We start from the raw sequence: 20,646 nt of genomic DNA, 5'->3' as shown, positions 1-20,646 counted from the left end.
AGGTAAAATAGTCCCCCATTCGGATCTCCGGGCGGGGACTACTCAAGAGGATGTCGTTATCAGGAGAAAGAAAACTGGCGTTCTACGGATCGGAGCGTGGAATGTCAGATCCCTTAATCGGGCAGGTAGGTTAGAAAATTTAAAAAGGGAAATGGATAGGTTGAAGTTAGATATAGTGGGAATTAGTGAGGTTCGGTGGCAGGAGGAACAAGACTTCTGGTCAGGTGACTACAGGGTTATAAACACAAAATCAAATAGGGGTAATGCAGGAGTAGGTTTAATAATGAATAGGAAAATAGGAATGCGGGTAAGCTACTACAAACAGCATAGTGAACGCATTATTGTGCCCAAGATAGATACGAAGCCCACACCTACTACAGTAGTACAAGTTTATATGCCAACTAGCTCTGCAGATGACGAAGAAATTGAAGAAATGTATGATGAAATAAAAGAAATTATTCAGATTGTGAAGGGAGACGAAAATTTAATAGTCATGGGTGACTGGAATTCGAGTGTAGGAAAAGTGAGAGAAGGAAACATAGTAGGTGAATATGGATTGGGGGACAGAAATGAAAGAGGAAGCCGCCTGCTAGAATTTTGCACAGAGCACAACATAATCATAACTAACACTTGGTTTAAGAATCATGAAAGAACGTTGTATACATGGAAGAACCCTGGAGATACTAAAAGGTATCAGATAGATTATATAATGGTAAGACAGAGATTTAGGAACCAGGTTTTAAATTGTAAGACATTTCCAGGGGCAGATGTGGACTCTGACCACAATCTATTGGTTATGACCTGTAGATTAAAACTGAAGAAACTGCAAAAAGGTGGGAATTTAAGGAGATGGGACCTGGATAAACTAAAAGAACCAGAGGTTGTACAGAGATTCAGGGAGAGCATAAGGGAGCAATTGACAGGAATGGGGGAAATAAATACAGTAGAAGAAGAATGGGTAGCTTTGAGAGATGAAGTAGTGAAGGCAGCAGAGGATCAAGTCGGTAAAAAGACGAGGGCTAGTAGAAATCCTTGGGTAACAGAAGAAATATTGAGTTTAATTGATGAAAGGAGAAAATATAAAAATGCAGTAAGCGAAACAGGCAAAAAGGAATACAAACGTCTCAAAAATGAGATCGACAGGAGGTGCAAAATGGCTAAGCAGGGATGGCTAGAGGACAAATGTAAGGATGTAGAGGCCTATCTCACTAGGGGTAAGATAGATACTGCCTACAGGAAAATTAAAGAGACCTTTGGAGATAAGAGAACGACTTGTATGAATATCAAGAGCTCAGATGGAAACCCAGTTCTAAGCAAAGAAGGAAAAGCAGAAAGGTGGAAGGAGTATATAGAGGGTCTATACAAGGGCAATTTACTTGAGGACAATATTATGGAAATGGAAGAGGGTGTAGATGAAGATGAAATGGGAGATATGATACTGCGTGAAGAGTTTGACAGAGCACTGAAAGACCTGAGTCGAAACAAGGCCCCCGGAGTAGACAATATCCCATTGGAACTACTGACGGCCGTGGGAGAGCCAGTCCTGACAAAACTCTACCATCTCGTGAGCAAGATGTATGAAACAGGCGAAATACCCTCAGACTTCAAGAAGAATATAATAATTCCAATCCCAAAGAAAGCAGGTGTTGACAGATGTGAAAATTACCGAAATATCAGCTTAATAAGTCACAGCTGCAAAATACTAACACGAATTCTTTACAGACGAATGGAAAAACTAGTAGAAGCCAACCTCGGGGAAGATCAGTTTGGATTCCGTAGAAACACTGGAACACGTGAGGCAATACTGACCTTACGACTTATCTTAGAAGAAAGATTAAGGAAAGGCAAACCTACGTTTCTAGCATTTGTAGACTTAGAGAAAGCTTTTGACAATGTTGACTGGAATACTCTCTTTCAAATTCTAAAGGTGGCAGGGGTAAAATACAGGGAGCGAAAGGCTATTTACAATTTGTACAGAAACCAGATGGCAGTTATAAGAGTCGAGGGACGTGAAAGGGAAGCAGTGGTTGGGAAGGGAGTAAGACAGGGTTGTAGTCTCTCCCCGATGTTGTTCAATCTGTATACTGAGCAAGCAGTAAAGGAAACAAAAGAAAAATTTGGAGTAGGTATTAAAATTCATGGAGAAGAAATAAAAAATTTGAGGTTCGCCGATGACATTGTAATTCTGTCAGAGACAGCAAAGGACTTGGAAGAGCAGTTGAATGGAATGGACAGTGTCTTGAAAGGAGGATATAAGATGAACATCAACAAAAGCAAAACAAGGATAATGGAATGTAGTCTAATTAAGTCGGGTGATGCTGAGGGAATTAGATTAGGAAATGAGGCACTTAAAGTAGTAAAGGAGTTTTGCTATTTGGGGAGCAAAATAACTGATGATGGTCGAAGTAGAGAGGATATAAAATGTAGGCTGGCAATGGCAAGGAAAGCGTTTCTGAAGAAGAGAAATTTGTTAACATCCAGTATTGATTTAAGTGTCAGGAAGTCATTTCTGAAAGTATTCGTATGGAGTGTAGCCATGTATGGAAGTGAAACATGGACGATAAATAGTTTGGACAAGAAGAGAATAGAAGCTTTCGAAATGTGGTGCTACAGAAGAATGCTGAAGATTAGATGGGTAGATCACATAACTAATGAGGAAGTTTTGAATAGGATTGGGGAGAAGAGAAGTTTGTGGCACAACTTGACCAGAAGAAGGGATCGGGTGGTAGGACATGTTCTGAGGCATCAAGGGATCACCAATTTAGTATTGGAGGGCAGCGTGGAGGGTAAAAATCGTAGAGGGAGACCAAGAGATGAATACACTAAGCAGATTCAGAAGGATGTAGGTTGCAGTAGGTACTGGGAGATGAAAAAGCTTGCACAGGATAGAGTAGCATGGAGAGCTGCATCAAACCAGTCTCAGGACTGAAGACCACAACAACAACAACAACAACAACAACAAATTAATACGAATATTTTACATTAGTTTATTATGACGTTTACAGAGATGGTAAATCTCTTTAGGGATCAACAGGAATGCTGCAATAATCCATCGAGCGAAATATTCTGTTCCTCTGCGCCGAGAAGAAATTGCCAATCCTGACGATAGCTCCGGGCGTGCCTCATGGGGGTGCCATAGTGCTGTTACTATTCGTGTTAAAACGCGTACATACGACCTGGCTTACAGCGTCAGAAGCCTCATGAGGATATCTGTGCATGAAACTGTGGTACACTGTTAAGAGGCAAAAACCGCATACCTTTGGAATGAAATGCGTTGGAGGAATGACTTACTGTTAGCCCACAACACGAACGAGTATCACATACTCCTCACGAATAGGCAGAAAGAACAGTTGCTTACAGTATTGTATATTATTCACTGGAAATCTATGGGTGATCTGAGATCAAGCTACTTCACGAAAGAGCTCTGTTGAAAGTTAGACGCCAGGGAGATTTTGTGGAAGAATACATAGGAAATGTATTTAATTGATGCAATTCATGGCTTACAAGACCTCGTTGGACTAATCCTCGAATAATGCTCATTAGTGTAGGACTGTAATCGGGTAGATTTAATAGGGGAGATCGAGAAGATCCACGATCACAGGATCGTAAAGTGTGAGAGCAGCACCTTCCCCTTGGCAGTCTCCCCTCCTGACAACCCGAATGGGATACTATTCCGGAATCTTTCGCCAGTGGAGAGATCACCTGATAGTTTTTCGATTACAGGCCGCATTTATTTGTGGAGCATTTCTTTCTGCATCCTCATGCCCTTGATCATTGTTGATTCTTCCGTCCTTAGGGGCAGTTTCTCACCCCAAGAGTAAAGCAGTCGCTTGAACTTCTATCCGCTCCTTAGTCCTCTTTTACAAGGCCATTGGCTGAACGAGGTTGACTTCGTGTGCCTACAATGTTCGGCCGCCATTGCTGATGGTTTTTATTCAAAATTTGAGTGGTGGTGGGGATCGAGTCCGAGGCCGAAGACGCTTTGATTACTAATCAAAGACGCTATCCCTACACCAGAGGTACAGGAGCTATGAACAGCATTTTACTTACATCTCTCGCCTCTTTATTTTCTCCTCAGAAGTCATTAACAACAATACGCACAGAGAACAGGCGAATATCGAGTGTGGCAAAAGGGACAGAACCTGCGAGACACCGGCAACAAGAGGTGCCCAGGTTCCAGAAAATAAAAAATAAAAAATTAAGAATGAAAAGAAAAAAAATTAAATTTATATAGTACTATATTCATTGTTGTGTATTTACGAATGCCCCTAGCATGTTGACAACCAGGTTTCTGGAAGAAAAAAAAAATGTTCAAATGTGTGTGACATCTTATGGGACTTAACTGCTAAGGTCATCAGTCCCTAAGCTTAAACACTACTTAACCTAAATCATCCTAAGGACAAACACACACACCCATGCCCGATGGAGGACTCGATCCTCCGCCGGTACCAGCCGCACAGTCCATGACTGCAGCGTCTAAGACTGCTCGGCTAATCCCGCGCGGCTTTCTGGAAGAAGACCTTTGAATGCTATCTACATGGATTTCAGTCCTTTCAGGTTGTGGCAGCAACTCACATTCCGGTGTCACGTTGAATACGAGTGCTTAAATTCCGGCCTTGTATCGTAAACAGTATCATATGAGGATTTTATTTTCTGATTATGCTATCAATGAACTGACATCTCCCACACGCTTCATAACGAAAGAGTCTAAGTCTGCACTTCCTATTGTCCGCTAGATCATAAACACAAAATGTTAACATTATGGGTCACAACCTGCGATTGGAATTTTACGTTTTTATAAAATGGGTTTAGCCCTTAATGTTCATGAAATATCCATTTTTAGGTTTAAACGAACTGTTTTATCCTTTTTGAAGTCTTTCATGAGAAACATAATGAACACTAATATTAAGAAAGAATTTTTTTGGTAATTTCGACACAGTTATTTCAGCTGTGTGTGGAATAGCAAATAGCTATTCCTTCTACCGGCACCCAAAACTGCTAAGACATTTGAAATATTTCTCCGTTCTGCAGTTATTTTCCCTTTTTATAACATTTAAATGAAAAGTCTTTTACTGGAAAATTATATTCATGTGTGAGTCACATAAAAATACAAACTTGATATATACTAAAGAGCCAATGAAACTGGTGTAACCATGGGTATTCAAATACAGAAATATGTAAACAGGCAGAATACGGCGATGCGGTCACCACTGCCTATATAAGACAACAAGTGTCTTGCGCAATTGTTAGATCGATTAATGCTGCTTCAATGGCAGACTATAAAGGTTTAAGTGAATTGAACGAGTGTAACGAGAATATCAGAAATCCGGTAAAACATCAAACCTCCGGTTCGCTGCGGCCGGAAAAATACTCTGCAAGAACGGAACCAACGATGACTAAAGAGAATCGTTCAACTAACAGAATTGCGGCCCTTCTGCAAATTGCTGCAGATGTCAATGCTGGGCCATCAACATGTGTCAGCGTGCGAACCATTCAAAGAAACATTATCGAAATGGGCTTTCGGGGCCGAAGGCCCACATATGTACCCTTCATGACGGCATAACAAAATGTTGTACGCCTCGCCTGGGCCAGTCAACACCGAAATTGAACTGTTGATGACTGGAGGCATGTTGCCTGGTCGAACGAGTCTCATTTCAAATTGTATCAAGCGGGTAGACGTGTACGGATATGGAGATAACTTCATGCATCCTTGGACGCTGCATGTCAGAACGGGACTCTACAAGCTGGTGGACGCTCTGTAATGGTGTGGGACGTGTGCAGTTGGAGTGATACGGGGCCCGTGATATGTCTAGATACGACTCTGACAGGTGCACATACTTAAGCATCCCAGCTGGTCACCTGAATCTATTCATGTCCACTGTGCATGCCGATGGACGTGGACAATGCGACACCCCACACGACCAGAATTGCTACAGAGTGGCTCCAGGAACACTATTCTCAGTTTCAACACTTCCGCTGGCCACCAAACTCCCCAGACATGAGTGAGAGTTGGTTTCTCAGGATGGGGCTGGATAAGGTTACGACTGTGGGCGGGGCATAATCAGTTACTTCGGTTGCACAACAAATACGTAAACCTTATTTAAAAACATTAACATTCTAAAAGAGCATATAGTTGAAGGCCTGAATTAAAAGTCAGAAGAACAATTCCAAATAGCACATATTAAGATAAATACTTCATTTTAAAACAAACCGTAACACGGCTGAAGGCATTATTATAGAAAAGTGAAATTATTATTTGGCTGAAGGCCACAAACAATTTCAAATAACAAATGACTTAAGGCCTGAATTAGAAGTCAGAAGAACTATTTCAAAAAGCGCACATCTCAACAAACGCCTTGCCTTTAAAACAAGTTTACTTAAAAAAAAAACTTATTGTAACATGGCTGAAGGCCTTGTTATGAAAGAAGTGAAATTATTGCTCGGCTGAAGGCCACACAACTGCAATCACAAACGGATATCTTTAAAACAAACATCACAATCTAAGGAATCAGGACATGCGTTTCTCAGCAAGTGTTCCAAGGGTCGGCCTGGGAAGGTAACTCAAACATAAGGTAAGGTGAGACAAGCAGCCAAGAGTTGTACTCATGTAACAGGATGGCAACTCAAACTATGGGCAGCTTAAGCGCCGACCAACCGACTAACCAATCTGCCTAACGTCCGATCAGCGGTACAACGATGGAATTTTTTTAGGCAAGAGCGATGAGACAGACAGCACTGCGCCTTCAGAAAACACCCAAGGCAGAAGGGAACACTAGAACGAAGGTAGATCTCCCAAAAATATGCACAGTACAATACAAGAGGCTGTCGAAATACACGCCGTGTCGGACAGCATCAACACGACGAGGCAAGGTACACTGCCGGAAAAGTACGTTAACCTCCAGGGCAGGTAACAGGGGCGTTAGCGGCCACAAGGCAGAAAATACGCTGGTTTGCAATTCACTTATAAGAATAACACTAAATTCAATGATGAATAACAAATAGAGAAAGACGGCTGAAATATTTCACCGCTACAAAATGCTTCACTCGTTGCCTCCAGGCTCAACGGCCCTGGGAGCAACAACCCGACGACCAAAGTGGAGATCTCAGAATAGTCGAGGTTGCATTAGCAGTTAACTCTTCAACTTCAACGTCCAGGGTTCGGTGTGAAACGAAGTCATCGCTCTGGCAGCTACCCCTCCTCGATCCGGCAGTGGCAGCACGCCGCCAGCGGCCCTTGTTTGCCCTCTCGCTGCACGGTCCCGCTCGATGCTGCGCCACAACCAAACTGAGGTCCGTTTGCCTCTCTCTACAAATCCAGTACGGAGACAGCATTAAAATAACTGCTCATTCTACCACAAGATACACCCAGATCCATGCCCGGGTTCCCGGGTTCGATTCCCGACGGGGTCAGGGATTTTCTCTGCCTCGTGATGGCTGGGTGTTGTGTGCTGTCCTTAGGTTAGTTAGGTTTAAGTAGTTCTGAGTTCTAGGGGACTTATGACCACAGCAGTTGAGTCCCATAGTGCTCAGAGCCATTTGAACCATTTGAACACCCAGATCCGGGAAAATAATTCCACCAATAACTCATAATACTAAAACCAGTCACTGTGAAACTACACGGACGAATTATAAGTCGGCACAAACACAGAGAAGCTAGAAGCGGTCGGAAGACCAAATGCACGTCTTCCGCTGCGACGACCGACCGAACGACGAACCAACGGTCGTCCCCACTCAACTCAGGCACGGGAAAGATTCCAGCATGAATCGTCGACTGACAACTTATTGCCCTGAGGTCACTTCGATAGGCGGCCACATACACACTAGTGAAAGTTGCACTACTCGAATATCACGGTCCATTAAACTAAATCTCGCTGAATCCGGTCCTTGACGTGGTCGTGCACTCTCGCGACCACATCCTTCCGTCGGACAGTGCACGTGTGTCGGCAGAGGTCGGGTGAGTACTAACTGTCCGGACCTCACTGCTGGCCCGTCCCAACTCAACTTGCTCGACACACAATGGCCCGAAAATACTAGAGGGCGCCCCAAAGATGGTACCACAGTGCGCGCTATCGATAAGCTCTGCTGCTGTCACTCACGGACAGACAAGACGAGCAAACGTAGTGGCCCCAGTAAACACACTAAGGAAACGAGTCTCCACTATTGATATTACAAGATGCCAAGCTATGAACGGCATCAACGCGAGCCGCACACGGCTCAATGGGCATTATTGAGTATATCAGGAATGCGTCTGTAAAGTGCTGCTCAGAAGAGAATTCAATCCCCTCGTACTCTTACGGACTTATGGACAGCCCTGCAGGATTCATGGTATCAGTTCTCGCCAGCACTACTTCAGATATTACTTGAGTCCACACAACTTCGTGTTGTGGCACTGCTGCGTGCAGGGGCCCTACACGATACTAAGTAGGTGTACCAGCTTCTTTGGCTCTTCAGTGTATATCCCTATGGATGACCACAATCCGTGGTCTAACGCTACACCCAATGTGTAATTTTACGTTACGTTTCGATTTTGCATAAAAAATATCCACACATCTAAGTTCTATGAAGTGGTATTGTTTCTTTTGTTTCCTGGCGCACTCTTGTAGGCTGAGGAAGATCTCTGCAACAGAAGATATCACTGATGCGTATTTCATTGATGCAATTGGTCGTAGCCTCAGTGCCGTCTACATTAGAACTTCTCCCACCGACTAAGAGCGGACACATTTTTCATATCTTTATACCCGGGATTATTCGGAAGAATGTTCCTTAATTTAATGAAGCATGCTTTATCCCCTGTACCACGTATTTCATCCAGATACGTCGGCACCCCGAGATCACGCCTACAGCATCTTTCACTGTTACAGATGGTGACTATATATGTCGAATTGCAACAGCTGTACATTCGAAGTGAGTCTTAAAAGTGGCAAGGATGCTGCATTCTTCTTATTCTTAAGGATCGTATTTGCTTTTACAATAAAATATAAAATTTGATTCACTAGAGACGAATGTGTCTATCTCCTCATTGACTTTTTGGTAATTTTCGATAGTATAAAGATGCCATGAGCCAGGTGCACCAACGTGTTCAAATGGTTCAAATGGCTCTGAGCACTATGGGACTTAACTTCTGAGGTCATCAGTCCCCTATAACTTAGAACTACTTAAACCTAACTAACTTTAGGACATCACACACATCCATGACCGAGGCAGGATTCGAACCTGCGACCGTAGCGGTCGCGCGGTGCACCAACGCGTAACTATCGGTTCAGGTGTGCAGGTGGGCGAGGAATGCTGGACTGAATCAGTGTAGGAGTTTTGAGAAATATTTTCTTAACAATACAAATCATACCGTTTACTTTAGGAAAATTATTTAGTACTTTCTCTGTTAGGCAGTACAGGCCATTGGCAAGAGAGGTGCAATGGACCATACTGGGACATAATTCTGTAAGTGTTGCTCTCATTTTTGTCGTATAGGCAGCATAGCCCGTAACCAACAGCAGAAACTGGATGTTTAGGACATCCTTAACAGTACGGATGGGAAAAACCGATAGGTTAAACTCGATCTCAGTATTTTATTTCAGAGTAACCGATATTTTTCGGTATTTGTTTGTCTCGGTTGTAACAGGTATTTTTTGTTTTTTACTAATAACCGGTTTAAAAAACCGGTGTATCAGTGTACTATAGTAAAAGTTCAAAAATTTTTGTGTTCTAAACGTAACTGTTTTAAAAGACTGCAACATTTATTCGTAAAATTTCCACTGCTTTTAAATATTGTGTTGTTATAGGAAATGGGAAAAGCGATCAGAGCTGTTTTAGTTACATCTCCATTTGTTCGAAACGAGCAACAAACATATGACATAAGAATCGCTACAGCATTTCTGAAACAGTGATGTAGATACTGTGGCGTGGCGTGGCCTGTTCCCGTCAACACGCAGTGTGTAAGACTCACCCACACCTGATCTATCACTGCTTGGCGCAGCCAAGAATGGTGTGTGCACAGACGATAGGAATCTAATTATCCCCGGGGTAACTATCTTGGGATGAGGGGAAGATCACGTATTGTTTTGTACGGCTTCTAGAATAATAGCAACAGATGCACTAGAGCATACAAATAACGAAATCTTAGAGAGTCTAATAAGCGAAATAAAATCATTCGTCACCTTTTCAACGTGAAGACAATGAATTTTTGCCAGAAATACAGCAGTCGATGTATTTCGAAGAAGCTCTGGTTTTTAATGTCCGTTCATCAAAATCGTTCTTCCGAGTCTCGACAAAAGTCGCACATTTCCTCCTTCCACACTCTTATTGTTGAAACAGCCTCTTCCACAGGCCCTACACTACTGGAGACCGTATCCGCGCTGTGGCTCGTGGCGTGCGGCACCCAGGGGCTGCTCTTCAACGCAAGGGCTTAAGTGACCAAATGGTGCCGACCTCCGCAGCTGCCAGTGACTCGTTCTAGGAATTCTCCTAGGTGCAGCTTCCCCTGGGCTGTCAACATGACCCGCTGTGTGCTCACTGACTTGCAGCCCAACTCTGTACGCTTTCAAAGTGGCATCTCATGTAGGTGAACCATGGTGAGGTACGAAAATATAATGTACGTTAGTGAAGTACTGAAAATAACTGGTACTGATACACATATCTTTTACAGATGAGGATTAACTATTCTGACTTGACTGGTCTTCCTAATTCTGGTTTTATATCAATTATGATACATTTTTGTGAAAATGGTTGTGTAACGAGAACAGAATGACTACGTGTAGTATCTGATGCATATAATAATATACGAAGGAGGAACAGTTAAATTGTTGAATATGGACCCGATTGTATTCTCTTTTAATGAAATGTTAAAATAAGTAGAATGTAGGTCTACAAATATAGTTACTTGTTTTGCATTTTGGCCCAAGTGGAAAGAGACAGCACAGTTCTCAGAGGAGGATACGGAATGGGTGCTGGCTGTAAGAAACGATATTACATAGATGTTCTGGGTGAGCTGAGTAAGCAGGAGAAATAATGCGTCGAGGAGGGAGTGGATCCCAGCAAAGGTACACACCCTGGAGCTTCCACGGCTGTAGTTGCGCTCCAGCTACAGATGGAAGCATGCAATTACACAGACCGACGAGGAAAAAGCTTTTTAATGAGTGTGGCTTAACCATGAGATTTTAAACAAAAGGGCCAAACTAGCACCAGTTATTTTTTTTTACATTTAATATTTAGTATTTGAAAAAGGCGGCTTAGTGATATTGACTGTATATTTCATATATTATTTCAATGGTAATAATAATATGAACTTAAAAATTTGTGATCTGTGGTTGTATTGGTTAATGTAATCTTAACTGCTGTAACAAATTGTGCGGTTCTTCTTCTTTTCGCGCATCATCATGGATGCGAAAAACATTAACACCTCTACACATTAGGGTGGGCCACATGAAACAGTTTGTGAATGGATTACCCAAAGCTGGAGAACTGGAAAACATCTCTGTGAGACGGTTCCCCAGAAATAGGTGTGAGAGAGAAGCACGCTTGAGTAACTTTCAAGGAGGACGATACAAAGTTTTAAGCGTCATTAAGACCCACGTCATATTTCTGTTGTAGCCAACATGGGAAGTAAGTTCATGGAGTTGGGGTGTTTGATGAGCCTCAATATCCATTGTTTGAAGAACTTGAGTCTTTTTAATGAAGTTGGATTTTTCAGGATGGAAACTAAACACTCTTCCCAGGAGACATCTAGTATTCGTCAGTTGTTAAAATATGGGCTATCGTTTCCTACGACAGCCATCTGTTGAGAGGAATGTCTTTAAACGTATTGCCAAATGCACTGAGGTTGACGGACATCATTTTGAGCATTTATTGAATTAATGTGCTATTTACAGGTGATCACTTGTAACAGCATGCTTTCTCAGGAATGATAGGTTCACAAAGGTACATATATCACATTGGAACAACCGAAGTAAAATGTTCAAACGTACCTATGTTCTGTATTTTAATTTAAAAAACTTACCTGTTACCAACTGTTCGTCTAAAATTGTGAGCCATACGTTTGTGACTATTACAGCCCCATCTATCACAAAGCAATATAAGTGGTCCAACTAAAGCATTCATATTTCTTTACGTACTACACGAATATGCAATAAAAAATGAGGGTTCCTATTTTAAAAAAAACGCAGTTGATATCCGTTTGACCTATGGCAGCGCCATCTAGCGGGCCAACCATAGGGCCATCTGGTTTCCCCCTTCAAGCTACACCAGTTTCGTTCTTTGTAGCTTTTTCGTTTGACGATTATTTCGTGAAATATTTGGTCCGGTCGCTATCAATGGACCATCCTGTATATCATAGAACTGACGGGTAGGGTGAGCTGCAGTCTGCGATTGTTTGCAGACGATGCTGCAGCGAACGAGAAACTGTAGTCGTTGAGTGACTGTTCGAGGAAACAGGATAACTTAATGTTAGACAGAATTTCTATTTGGTATGACGAGTAGCAGATTGCTCTAAGTGTATAAAAGTGTAAGTTAAAGTAGATGAGCAGGAAAAGGAATTTCTGTAATGTTGGAGCACAGTATTATTGGTGCTTGACACAGTCACGTCGATCAAACATCTAGGCGTAACGTCGCAAAGCGACATGAAATGGATAGAGCACTTAAAATGGCTAGTAGAGAATGCAGAGGATCGAGTTTGCGAATTGGGAGAATTCTAGAGAGGTTTAGCTGATCTGTAAAGGAACATTTCTGTGGCCCATTCTCGAGTACTGATCAAGTGTTTGGGATCATCATCATGTCGCATTAAGAGAAGACACCGAATCTGTTCCGAGGTGTGCAGCTGCATTTGTTACCAGTAGCTTCGACCAAACCGAAAGTATTATGAAAACGCTCCGTGAACTCAAATACGAAACACTGGAGGGAAGTCGACGTTCTTCTCGAGAAAGTTTAGAGATCCGGAATTTGCGAGTGACTGCAAAACGATGTTTCTAGCAGGAAGTACATCTCGTTTACAGACCACTAAATTTGGCCTCGTACGCTGGCGTGCAGACAGTCATTTTTCCCTCGCTCCATTTGCAGGGGGATGGGGGGAGACACAGGTAGCGAAATAATTGGTAAAGGTACAAGGTACACTCCACCATGGACCGTATGGTGAGTTGCAGAGCATGAATGTAGATGTATACAATGAAGCGTAACCGATGCAGTAATGAAAAGGAAGTTCTGTTACGCATTTGGTGGTTATCTGCAGGATGCAACTAGAGGTTTCACAATTTCTTCGTTTCAGTTCCAGATGATGCTCGTGAGGTGCCAGATATTTATTTAGTGACGTATTATGCAGGTGGAAAGGTCCCGCTGATACGAGGCAAGTGGCAGCAGTCGTCCTGAAAGTGCCAGGGAGAGTCCCAGGAGAGGAGGTAATTGAGTGGCTGCTCACTGCTTGCGCCATCTCTGAGAACTCTTTACCTCCGGAAATGAGAAATCTCTGCGGCCTCGCCAGTAATGAGTTCCTGCGGGCGCTCGTGTGACACCTCCATAAAGATGACAATCTCTCTCATACCATTTGCGTTTATTATCCCCCTGACGGAAGGTTATATCACATTGTAATAAATTTCATTTCATTTGAAGAAGGTGTTAAAACATTTATACGCTTACGTTAGCACCCATGCTCAAACTGCTAATACAGAATAAATATGTTTTAAAAATACGGAGCTGCAACTTTCCATCTCTCATTCAGGTAGTTTATATGTAATACTCTTTATTTGTGAACAACTTATGGTTGAATATTTTACTAACAACAACACAGATTTCTTAAAAAGAATCATCCGTCTTCACAAGACTAGATCCTTTGTACTGGATAAATAAAACTTCGAGTGGATGTCAGCTTACGTATTGGAATACGAATTATTTACTGAAAAGAGAACTGCGAAATTTATATCATATTTACAGAAACAACAATGCGTAAGTGACTCTGTCGACTTGATATCTAAATGCTAAACCACACGGCAACAACAAATTGCTATTACAGCTGACGTACCACCCTGTGCTGGAAAGGAGTTCTGGATAGAAGGCTTCAGCTTATGGAAATGATCAGCTTTTTGCAATGCGATCCTTGGACTGAGACTTTTCATTTCTGCGGAATATAAATCATTTTTTAGCTTGTTTGTCTTAAACTATACCCCATCAGCTTTATCTCCATTGCAAAGAATTGTAATACCTTCATTCTCTCGATAACAGCAAGAATGCTGCATAAAATATTCCCAGTAACCGAAACTTAGGACCTGAAAAATGAGGTATTATGTCGTCAGTGGCCATACATTTCACACGTATGCGCGTGGAAACGTGGAGTACTTCTTACATTTGAATCTAGGATCAATGTCTTCAACAACTTTTCTCAAATGTTCGATGGGCGCTGCTTCGGACGCATGAGAAACATCCAAACGAAAGTCAAACTCATCCCATACTTCGGCCACCAGGTCTGGGCTACTGCTTTCGCAATGGTTGCTATGTAACGTCGCAATTCACACAAGTCGTAGAAAATGAAGGCAAAGAGACGGAGTTTTCACAACACCCCAAAAAAATGTAATCGCATATCGTGAAATTCGGTGATCTTGGAATCCAGTGATGCAAATCAATATCCGGACGGTACTTGCGGCCGAACCACAGTTAAGTTAAGAAGTGTTCTTACGTGGAATTACCAGTGAATTGATGCTCTGTCCTGCTGAAAAATGGATTTTGCAGCATCTTTTCACAATTCTGTACGAAGTCACACGAATGAGCAAGCGGTCGAGAGAGTTGTACCAAAGAAACGCTGCGTGCTACCACATGAACTGCCAATTTTCAACTGGCGCCGATCCAGACACTTTGTTCCGATCCGGAAGTTAAAATTTCCCCCAAACAAAATTAATTCATGTAGAACCTGTAGTGCTTGTAGAACATATAATCTTGTGAAATTGGATGAATCTTTCCTGTATTAGGCATTAGCGTGAAGATACTGCCACCAAAGAGAACCATATATTGCCCTTAAGATGTATAATTTGTTAGACGACTCAGACCCTAAGGTAGTCGTCTTGATTCTGTACGCTAGCCAGCATACAAACGGCATGGCACGTTGCGTTATGGATATTCAGTTTTCTGTCTATACTGTGGCATCTACAAGAAGCTTTCTGCATCAGGATACATAAGTATGTTAAAGTATGAGTGGCAAAGTTCACTTTGCGTTTTCATCTTAAACTACTCTGGTGTAGATACACCGAAAATGATGCAGTATATCTCAGTATTCGGCATTTGATGTGTGAATATGATTCTATTCCTTTGTGTTTCAGTCACTTCATTGAGACTCCATATTTACACGGCGATTATGATTAAGACTAGAACATACGACGATACAGTGACTTATATTTAGCCAACTAATGCTCTGTAATAACTCCATGTGTTCCTATATATTGTTCCCAGAAAATGCTTAGCTTTTTGGCTAATAATGCCTCATCTATGGCAGTAAGTACCAGTTAATTGATATTGTTTCTTCAGTCTTTACGTTCATGAAGAATCAAACATCGATTGTACTCACAGGTAGTGTTTTACAGATACATGGCGTTAATAGGTTGACAGAATGGAAAAAATTCCATGTATTAAAATCTTGTTAGGTTCAGCTCTGCTGCAGGTGGTGTTAGATGAACAGTTTTCTCTGAAACAGTCACTCAACGTATTTCAGAATGTGTTCATGCTTATTTTCCTTGACACGTAGTCGATCGCTGACGTTGCATAGTAATTGCAGCCGAGGTTCAGTAAATCCTGAAAATGTTCCTCTTACTGCTTTCTCTTCATTTCCTTTTTAGTAAGTGAATCGACTTCACAGCTGGAAGCCTGCAAGCTGGCTAGTAAAACATAAGAATGTCTTTAACGGGAGTTGGCTATGATATAAATGTTCTGAATCTCAGGCGAAACCGCAGCCTCACATAGACAGACAGGCAATCTGTTCCCTCACCCAGCCCTGTCCAGGAAGGACACTGGAGAGCCACTTTCTGTCAAAGGCACACAATGTTATTCTTAGGAGCATTTTAGCAAGGTGAGAGATCTCTAGCCAGGCATCATTTCCCAGACATTAGAGCGTAAATCTTCGTTACCTCAGGGGCGACACCACGAAATAACGTCCTTCTTTAATTTTAGAATCCAGCGTTCTCGCTACTACTTGCTATCATTTTCCGAATTTTCTCGGTCGCACCCATGTGTCAGGCTTTTCGTGAAGTCTATTTTAAAATTGTGCCATGTAATGGGAGAGATTTTCGCCCTTCTTTCTCACCTCAGAGGTCTATTCGTTGGAAATATCAAACATCGGCAACAGTTTTAGATTGTTTGACATCTCTACTTGAGTTTTACTACACGAAACTCGCAGCGTCTGCTACAGCTGGCCACTGAGTTTCTGTTCTGTCCAAGAGGCAACCAATTTACGGAGCATCAACAAAGACATCACCAGACGCTTGGTGACGGAAAAGTAATGGCTTCACACTAGGTGACGGAAAAATGGTTCAAATGGCTCTGAGCACTATGGGACTTAACATCTATGGTCATCAGTCCCCTAGAACTTAGAACTACTTAAACCTAACTAACCTAAGGACATCACACAACACCCAGCCATCACGAGGCAGAGAAAATCCCTGACCCCGCCGGGAATCGAACCCGGGAACCCGGGCGTGGGAAGCGAGAACGCTACCGCACGACCACGAGATGCGGGCTAGGTGACGGAAAAATACAGTTCGTGCTAGAGGAGTAAACGCTGATGACTAGACAGCGAAGAGTTAGGATGAATGGTGAGGCTAGTTCTGTGGTCACAGAGAAGGATGTTTCCACTGGAGTCCTGTGAACAGGAAGAGAACAGCGCCTTACGCTAAGGGTACGGTAAGATACGCTATCGTTGCGATCTTCAGTTCTGTAGGGACCCGATACCAGTTCACTCACTTCAGGAGACAATTATTCCGTTTCAATACTTCGTAGCCAGCTAGTTTGCTTTCAGTATGCACTTTGGTAATTTCATTGGTTTTCGAAACTATTTTCCCGAGAGCTAATTGATTTACTAACCGTGCTTACGGACACTAGTCGTATTTGTGCGTTATCAGTATAATTTTGCATTATTGAACTCACTCACTTGTACCAACATTACACTTCCTCATCTTGTCTAAGTATTTAATGTTCAGTTGTTTACGTCAGTGGTTATTGAAACCCAGATAACAGGTTCAGAATAGGAAAGGATCGAACATCAACACGTGAAAGGGAAACCCATCAGATAGATCGACGTTTTCACCAAATTAACATTTATTTAAAAAAAACATACTGTTCATTTAAATTCCAGATCAATAACAACATGAAACCATCAGAATTATAGTGACATATAAAGTGACAGACTAGTGAAGTTTAACAATATAAGCAAAAGGAACAGTATTCAATAAACTTAACACATTTGAGTTTATGAACAGTAAGAATGAAATCTGAATTATTCAGTAAAAGGAATCTACATATACCAAATACAGAGCGCATCCGATTTTATGAAGAACAGTTACTAGAGAGAATGAACACTCATGTTTTATGGACAGTAAATGGATAATTTACAAAAGTTCGTGAGTCAATCCCGCTAAACTACACAGCCTGCAACCCTGGCGGCAGTCGTTCAACTAACGTACAGTTCCAAGGAACAACACAACTACTCAACTTTGCTAGGTTGACGACGACGACGCGGCAAAACGCTCCCGTGGCAGTAACTTAGACCTCGGCGTTGGGCAGGATGCAGCCAAGGTAGCGGCCCATAAGTCACGGCTGCAAACACCGAGGTAGACTCGCGTGTTTCGCAGTCAACTGTGGACGTAAATCACACGTGAGGCAGCACCCCCAACCAATAACAGAATATACAGAATTAAATGATGAAACTCGCTTAAGCGAGATAAATACAATTCGTAACATGTGTGTGTGTGTGTGTGTGTGTGTGTGTCTTCGTCTTCTCAGGGCTTTTAATCAGATCACGGGAATCTATATAACATTGACAGAGATACACTACGTCATCAAAAGTGTCCGGAAACCTGGGTGAATACGACAAGTATGTGGCGCCCTCCATAGGTAATGCAGGAATTCAATGTGGGGTTGGCCCACCCTTAGCCTTGATGACACTTCCACTCTCGCAGGCATACGTTCTGTCAGGTGCTGGAAGGTTACTTGTGGAAGGGCAGCCCATTCTTCATGGAGTGCTGCACTGAGGAGAGGAATCGATGTCGATCGGTGAGGCCTGGCACGAAGTAGGCGTTCCAAAATATCTCAGTCGTGTTGTGTAGGATTCAGGCCAGGACTCCGTGCAGGCCAGTCCGGTACATGGATGTTATTGTCGTGTAACCACTCCGCCACAAGCCGTGCATTATGAACAGGTGCTCGATCGTGTTCAAAGACGCAATCGCCATCCCCGAACTGCTCTTCAACAGGGGGAAGCAAGAAGGTGCTTACAACATTAATGTCGGCCCGTGCTGTGATAGTGCCAGGCAAAACAACAATGTGTGCAAGCCCCCTCCATGAATGCACGAATACGCCATAACACCACCGCCTCCGAATTTTACTGTTGGCACTACACACGCTGGCAGGTGACATTCACTGGGCATTCGCCATACCCACACCCTGCCATCGGATCGTCACATTGTGTACCGTGATTCGTCACTCCACACAATTTTTTTTCCAGTGTTCAGTCGTCCAGTGTTTATGCTCCTTACAACAAGCGAGGCGACGTTTGGCATCTACCGGCGTGATGTGTGGCTTATGAGCAGCCGCCTGACCATGAAATACAAGTTTTCTCACCTCCTGCCTAATTGTCATAGTACTTATAGTGAATCCTGATGCAGTTTGAACTCCTGTGTCATATTCTGCAAACATGTCTTCCTACTACACATTACACCCCTCTTCAGCTGTCGGCGGTCTCCGTCGGGCAACAGAAGAGGTCAGCCTGTGCGCTTTCTGCTGCACGTGTCCCTTCCGTTTCCACTTCACTATCACATCGGAAACAGTGGACCTAGGTACGTTTAGGAGTGTGCAATTCTCGCGTACAGTCGTATGACACAAGTGACACCCAATCACCCGACCACATTCGAAGTCCGTGAGTTCCGCAGAGCGCCCCATTCTGCTCTCTCGCGATGTCTAATGACTATTGGGGTCGCTGATATGGAATGCCTGGCAGGAGGTGGCAGTACAATGCACCTAATATGAAAAACGTTTGTTTTTGTTGGTGTCCGGATACTTTTGATCATATAGTGTAATTAGAATGGATTTTGTCGTACAAATTGAGTACAGACGCCTCTGTCTAGGTAAGAAGGTAAGCGAGTACATGTAACTGACAAGGTCCTGGTACAAACAGAACAGTTGGAGTCAAACCGCCTGAGGCATGAGTAAGTATTCCTAAAAAGCCTTAAGAAACTCTAGTTAAGGTAAGCTTAAGCAAAGCATAAAATTTCACTCAGTAGTAGCCCTACGTAATTCTGTTGTAAGTAGGCTGTTTATGTTTTCTCTATGTAAGTAGGCTGTTTATGTTTTCTTATTGGCAACGTTACGTAGCGCTCAATATGAAAATCACTGGCTGTGCTGTGTGCAGTCTGTGGCTACTTTGCATTGTTGTCTGCCATTGTAGTGTTGGGCAGCGGCAGCTGGATGTGAACAGCGCGTAGCGTTGCGCAGTTGGAGGTGAGCCGCCAGCAGTGGTGGATGTGGGGAGAGAGATGGCGGAGTTTTGTATTTGTGATGAACTGCTATATATATTATGACTTTTGATGATATTAAGGTAAATACATTGTTTGTTCTCTATTAATATCTTTCATTTACTAACTATCCTTATCAGTAGTTAGTGCCTTCAGTAGTTTGAATCTTTTATTTAGCTGGCAGTAGTGGCGCTCGCTGTATTGCAGTAGCTTGAGTAGCGAAGATTTTTGTGAGGTAAGTGAAAGGTATAGTTTAATGTTACTCAGGGCCATTCTTTTGCAGGGATTTTTGAAAGTCAGATATGAGACTGCCTTTTCCGTAGCACAACAATACGTTACAGCACAGTACTTTCCTCATCACGGCAATAAGCGTAATTACTAAGATATCTATACACAAAGCATTTCACTTTTGATTATCATGAGGTAAGTACATTGACTTCTGCAGAACTTAGCTTTCGGAGGACGATAAGTACGACACTTCCACAGAATTATCTTCCAGCAAGACGCACATTTAGCGCTACAGGACACGCATTTGAGTGATTAATTTTGTACTTAAAACATTTATTTTTAAAGATATTTGAAGTACAATGATACAAAGGTTTTCAGTGATACATTTCATTTCATTGCTGTAATCTGTAACACCTGAGGGTATAATTACATTAATCCTCAGGGGGGTACACGCTTACTTTGTGTACCATGTGTGTGGCAACCACAAGGAACCCTAGCTAATATGGTATTTGCTTATACAACTTTACACATCAGTACCATATTTCTCTAACACACAAATTACACAGCTATCTGATCATTTAACTGAGAGATAAACATTTTTTTACTACATCAGTGACACATGTTTACGCAATTACACAGTTCGATACCTTCACACTTATGAAATTGTATTTTGTCTGTACTTTGTGAAATGCTCATACTTTTCCGGAACCATTGTGTTGCTATGAGAGCTTTG

Source organism: Schistocerca serialis, chromosome 2 (assembly GCF_023864345.2).
Source record: "Schistocerca serialis cubense isolate TAMUIC-IGC-003099 chromosome 2, iqSchSeri2.2, whole genome shotgun sequence".
In the NCBI taxonomy this organism is placed as follows: Eukaryota; Metazoa; Arthropoda; class Insecta; order Orthoptera; family Acrididae; genus Schistocerca; species Schistocerca serialis.
This window is presented reverse-complemented; position numbering follows the sequence as displayed.